General features: G+C 37.1%; 1 long non-coding RNA gene across 2 annotated transcripts; it reads left to right on the top strand.

Annotated features, from left to right (window-relative positions):
- Window positions 1-267: 267 nt before the first annotated feature.
- Window positions 268-6,147, top strand: LOC137190597 (uncharacterized). 2 transcript variants are annotated; one of them, XR_010930249.1, is made up of 4 exons: window positions 268-373; window positions 3,803-3,984; window positions 4,549-4,640; window positions 4,882-6,147. It is a non-coding gene; the product is annotated as an uncharacterized lncRNA (long non-coding RNA). The 2 variants fall into 2 exon arrangements; XR_010930248.1 differs by lacking the exon at window positions 268-373 and adding an exon at window positions 615-708.
- The last annotated feature ends 534 nt before the right edge of the window (window positions 6,148-6,681 follow it).

Below are 6,681 nucleotides of genomic sequence, written 5' to 3'. Positions count from 1 at the left end.
GCTGAGTCTCTCCAAACAGAAAAAGGAGAACCTGGAAGTGTAAGGACAGTGAGTTTGAGGGGGTCCCAGCCACATTTCAGGGAAGTTACAAGCTTCATGTGCAGGGTGAGAAGCCTATTGAGATCTTCTCAAATCTCTTTCCTGACAAACTTAAAGATGAAATTGTCTTCCAAACAAACCTGTATGCATTTTAAAATGGGAAAGACAACCTTGGCCTTACAACATCAGAGTTTAAAGTCTTTCTGGGAATCAACCTGATGATGTCATACATCAAATACCAAAGAAACTGCATGCACTGGTCATCCAATCCAGGGCTTCATCAAAATGCAATAGCAGATGCAATGCCTGTCAACAGATTCGAGGACATCATGAGGTACCTCCACTTTGTTGACAATGCATTAGATGGCCATAATGACAGGTTCTTCAAAAATCGAGTTAAGGCCTTTACACACTGGGGGCATTTTTTTCGTGCTGTTCACTGTTAAATTTCCAGTGAAAATTATTTTAAGTTGATGGGTATTGATTTTGATGTTTTTTGAGCACTTACAGTGCTGACGTGGCTCTGTTGGCAGTGTTCTTTAAGTAGGCCTAAGTTGAGTGCATGCACTCCTGACTGAGTTAATTACACATCCAGTTTTGACACACTTTTTCTTGAACTCACAGTGACGGTAGAGAAAACCCAGTGTCCGGAATATACTATTTAAAAAAGTAAGAACCAAATATATTGACTTATACATCATATATATACATTACCTTATACATTAATCATCATATAAAATTATGTGTTAACATCAAGTGGGGTGTGATGCAATTGATATGTGTCATTGAAGCTGGTGGATACTAGCTAATGCTAATTTAGCTTAACATGCTAGCTAGCTAACAAGCAGTTAACGGTAGTCAATTAAGGGGCACATTTTTCTCTGGTAGAAGATCAAATGTACAGCTTAACTAAGTATAGTGTGTTTCAATGTAATTGTGAAGCCCAAAATTAAATGGTTTTGCTACCTGGAGATGTAATGTTAGTGACTTGTTATTTTAACACTTAAGTTACCTAAATTAACACTTCACTTCACTTATCACTTTTTTCACCAAACGGTGGATTAGGCTAACATTTTAGGGAAACACTGGCGCTAGGTTAAGAGGACATAGCTAGCTGTTAGCTATCCAACATCCGCAGATTATTTTAACTGTGACCACAAAGTTGTTGGAAGGAGAAGAACGAAGCCAGGGGAGAGTGTAAAGTCAGTCGGTTAATATAGTTAAAGGCCACATTTTTTAAAATTAGTTGTTTGTTGTAGTAGTTTGTTTCTTTGTCATTTGAGTGACTGAAGTTGAGATTTTGTAAGGATATTTAGCTGTTTATTAACCTATCTTTAGATAGCTTTGTCTGGCACTACACTGGTACACCACTGGTCACGATGACTTTTTTTTATCCGCTGGCAGACTGGCACCAAAAATAACTTGGAACTCATGGTGGTGAGGTCAAATATAGCTAGTGTTCGAGGCCAGATCTAGAATTAGTTAATCTTGATATCTAGCAAGCTGATAAATTTCCAGGCCCAGGGGTAAGAAAACCTGCTCAGTTACATAATGTGTCAAGACTCCCTCAAAGACCAATAACATTTTTTTTTAAGTACTTCTGAAGTCCAGCGTCAGCATCAGTAGGTCACTAAAATCTGCATGTAGCCTCTGGTAGGCTTACTTGTTCTATTGATCACTAAAGAAGCCTTTAGATTTTCATTCTTAAGTGTGTGTTTCCTAGAAATTAGCTTCTGCCTCCTGATAGAATTATTTAGTAGTGCCAGTGCAGGTCATTGGGGAATTTAACAATTTCCTTCTTAATTAATATTATAATAGCTTTGTTTGGAGGACTTGAAATATCCAGTAATTTTTTGGCTACTTAGTTTGACTTGAAATTCAGTTAATAACTCCTTGCACCTGAGAAAGTTAAACAGCTGGTTTTCTCCACTGTGTGCAGTTTCTGTAAGATGTCATGTTGTTGAAGGTGAAATACTATAGTACCAAGAAGTACATCAGATCACAGTCAGGTTTCACCTATTTGGAATTAATCAATGAAGGTGAGTAGCCATCTTGTGTAACAGGACAAGGATGAACTGATTAGAATTTGGTGGTCAAAGGTCAAGGTCACTGTGACCTCACAAAACACATTTTTGGCCATAACTCAACGATTCAGCCACACTAATTGTGACAAAATTTCACACAAGAGTCTAATTAGATAAAATGATGAAATGACAACATTTTATATCCAAAAGGTCAAAGGTCAACTTCATTGTGACATCAGAGTGTTATGCGAAAACACTTTTCTGGCCATTATCCAACACTATAACTCAGGAACAGAAGGGGAGAATGTGACCATATTTCACATTTGGTCAGACACTGTATTGGTGACACTAATCTTAGTGCCACCTTGAAACCCTGTTTGTATAGATCTTCTGTGCTGCTGGGTTGAAAATGTGCGTGAAGCATCCATGTTTTACAACTTGTAGCTTCTTTGCAGCAACATCCATATCTGAAGAATTGTCTACTATCATGGCTACAACTTTGTGTTCTATCAGAATCAGCTTTATTGACCAAGTATGTGAATACACAGAAGGAAAATACACTTAATACATTTTATTAAATTCCCTCAAAGTCTTTACTACAAATATTATATGAGTCTGGACAGACATGGTTTTAAACTGCAACTTAACTGGTTGGCAGAGGCATACAACTGCAAGGCGATATTTCTAGTTTTTTCTGTGCATAATTTATTGGAATGTTTGGTGTGTCATAATGTATTGTTATTTTACTAGTGGTGCTTTCCTTTTTATGACAGTTCATATTGGCACCATCAGCTTTAGTCAGTAGAGGGCAGTATACTTCTTGTTGCAGGCCTTTTTGGTTTATTTTTACATTCAAAATAAAGGGAAGCACTGAAAATGAATATTTGTATGCTGTCTCTCGCTGTTCGTGAGACAGTTTTCAATTTCCCTCATCTGGATTCTCTTGCCTCCCTTGGTTGTTTGGCTTAAAATTAAAGTGTTGCCACACTTCGTAAGTGCCATTTCATTTGGAAATCTCTCTTTGGAAAAAGAGCTGGTGGCGCTTTTAGTTTTCAACTTGCGTATGAAAGTTACTGTTTCATCTTGTACACTCTAATGTTGATAATGCAACATCATAATACTGCTGTTAACAAGTGAAAGCAATGTGCATTTTCAGATTAGTTTTAGAGATAAATTGGTTAATTTAAGTCATTCATTATGTGCAGTTTAAAACCTGCTTCTGTTATCTTTATCTGGTGTCATGCTAGTCTTTCTGTAGTCAAAAATAAGTTTGGGTTTCTGGTTGCTTCACATATTTGATGAAACTGACACAGCAATGAAGGAAGACATCCCTCTTGAACTGATAGAGGCCAATCCTGACTTATGCCTGACAGTACGTGACAGCATTTCAGATGAAAGTAGTAATCAATGCTCAGGATTTTTCTGCTGCACATATACTGTCAATTTGAGACCCCTTTATGTCCCTGACTGTCTGACTACTGTGACAAAGTAGATAACAAAGAAACTATTTGCGCAAAAGACAGATCAGCATCCAATTGCCAAAATGTAGGTTTGGCTTTGATTGTCCCATGCTTGTGTTACATAAGGTTGTTACACAGTTTGCAATGTCAAAAGTGTTGACCAGTAATTTTATTTGAAATCATCACCATATCACAAATCATCTCTGATTAGCACATTTCTAGCAGGTTTCCCTTGTACTGGATATATTTTCGTAATGACATTTTTCCTTGTTTTTCAAGATTTCTCTCCCTTAGATCATTCAACACCATCTTCCTTCAGGGATACCATGTCCCTTTCTTCAAGTGACAATGACCTCTCCTGTTGAAGAGAATGGGGCATTCCCACAGGCAGAAATATATCCAGCTCTGAAGTCATGAACAGGTCCACCACAGATGTTTCTGAGTCAGAGGCTGCAAAAGAGGTACTTGAGAGCAGTAGATGTCGTTTACAATTTTGACTCATAACATCATCATCAGTAAAGTGTCAAACTAAATTGAGATTTTCACCAATCAGGGTATTGTTACGTTTAGAATGGTGAAGGCCAGATTGAGAAAGTTAGGAAACTTCATTTAGTGAGGAAGTAAAAAGGAACCCAGGGTTTGGCTGTTGCACAGCTCTATATTTTGTAACTTTTCTTCACATACACATTTATTAAATTAGGTTATCATTCACATACATTGAATGGTCACCTGTCTTCTGTAAGGCCAGCAGTGTAGTTGATTGACAGGTAGTCAGTAGTTGAAACCAGACTATATTGCTTATTTTGGCTTTTAACCTGACCCATTATCAAAGAAAAGTGCCACCAATTTGCTGCTCTACCTTGTTTTTCTTTTGCAGCACTACTGTTTTTTGACCCTCCTGTGATGCAGTGAATTACTTTTACTCTTAGTCTGAACAGACACGTTTTGGTATATTGTTATTGAAATGATTTTAGCCTGGGGGACTGAATTGTACACTGAAAAGTTTTTTTCTCCTTTGTGAGTAGAGTACAAGTCATATTCAATGCAATTCACTGAAGCACCACACCCGGAGACAGCTTGTCAACATATTGGCTAGCCATATGACTGAGATGCATGGGTAAGTTTTTCTGAGATTAATTGTTCATTTTAAATCAATTCAGTCTGAGGAGGTTTATATTAAGAAGGAATGTAATGAGTTTTCAAAATGCTTTGCTCTAAAGGAGGATTCCCTCTCATAAGCAGAAAGAGAAGTATACCGTAGGAATCATATATTTGACTGACACTTATACAGTTATTCATTCACAATACAATAACTGCGCTTTCTGTAAGATCAATGAGTGATGAAAATAACTTAACAGGAGCACTTCTAGGAAGGGGAAAAAGGCACAGGATATTTAGCATGGTGCCTCAAGACCATGTCCAGGAATAAATATCAATGACCAGTCAAGGCAGGCACAGTGCTTCAAGCACAAGGACCAAACTGTTGAAGATCAGCAGCCACAGTGCCTCAGCAGCTTGATGAGGATGCCTGCAGGGAGGCTGTATCATTTCTTGTTCACTCTCTTGATGAAGCAAGTGTGTTTCAGAAGATGAAGATGGCCTTGCAATATCGCCAGGACCTAGTGCATGACCTGCAGTGGGAGTTTGTAGGTCTGTAATTGTTGAGTACATAATGATCTTTCTTTTGTTTTGTTTGTTTTGAGAAGAGGTCCCACAAGAGCATGCTTGAAAAAAGATTGTACATAGCCAATGGCTAGTGAGCAGTTGCTAATGGAAAGAAAAGTTGGACAAATATTTGGTAGACTATTTGCAGAGTCTGGATAGGATAACATCTAAATGACATGAGGAGCAGTTAGGCTGAAAGACAGTCTCCAGCAGCATCTGGAGAGAGATCAACTAAAAATAAGGGAATAAAACTGTGGGTTTTTAAGTTACAAATATGTCTTTGATTACAAATATGTCTTTAATTACAAAGACAAAGTGACAAATTGACTTTGATTTTTTCAATTTTAGCTATAAAAAATGCTGAGAAGTTCTTACATGCTCATGATGAATGTTCAGGGAATGAATTATTTTTAGAACCATTGACATGTTCAATAGGTCTGAACAGTATTCTGGGATTATGGTGGCTTTCAGTAATAATATTGAAAAATATTTTTTTCTTGCAGTTCTGACGGCAGAGTTGTAATTGGAAATTAGATACAGTCTATCTCATGTTACACAATCCTGCATTACAGAGAAGTTGCTCTTTGTTGATTGGTTTGTAATCTTATCAGACGTCTACATTATGAACAAGTTTGCTTATACTGTGTTTGCACTTAATGGATTTTCCTCTGAAGATGTTGTGGAAGCAATACAATGCACAGGGATGTGGTATTGACATTTTTTTTCAAGTTTGCTGAAATATGCAAATCTCCTTAAAAAAAATTCAGTGTCATTTTCATTTGATCACACACCATACTGTTTAGCTGTACTTATAGTGACTTTTAATGTGAGTGTTTGCTGTTACATGTTAACACTGTTTACACTGTAAAGACACAAATGTAATTTGTTACACAAGTAACTATCCATGCAGCATGAATATATAGTGTGGATGTGTTCTATAAAATTAAGACACTTTAGTAAACAGCATGGTATTCAGAGTAGTCTTTTTCACCAAAAACCTTTTTAGTGCTTATTAATTCCATAAGTGTTTTATTAAAAATACTTTAAATGTTGACTGTGAACACTATGAAAGATGGTCACGCATGTACACTCCAATTGAGTTAATTTTAACTCACACACAGTTAATTCCAAGGGCCAGAACTTGATATGTAGATCTACACATAGTAAGTGACATTTTACTTTCTTTAAAGAGGAACTTCACTTCTATAAATGTGATTTCTTAAGACTAGGTCACCTGTGGAGTAGAATTGTGCAGTTATTTTTGAAATTGGTGCCCTTTGACTAAAGAAAACAGAAAAAGGCTGTAAATTCCTCTATCGCTCTAAAAAGGGGATCCTTCAACAATGAAAATGCAGTGCACATGGTCTCGTCCATAGCTACTGATGGTGTGTTTACGGAATGCAGGCGGCGAATGCATTTCCCTGCAGAGCGGCTGGTTAGCAGAGACAAGTTGGCACTGAGCAGTGTTGTATCTCTTTACTGAGACTTATTTT

This window comes from Thunnus thynnus, chromosome 10, assembly GCF_963924715.1.
Source record: "Thunnus thynnus chromosome 10, fThuThy2.1, whole genome shotgun sequence".
Classification (NCBI taxonomy): domain Eukaryota; kingdom Metazoa; phylum Chordata; class Actinopteri; order Scombriformes; family Scombridae; genus Thunnus; species Thunnus thynnus.
This window is presented reverse-complemented; position numbering and strand designations above follow the sequence as displayed.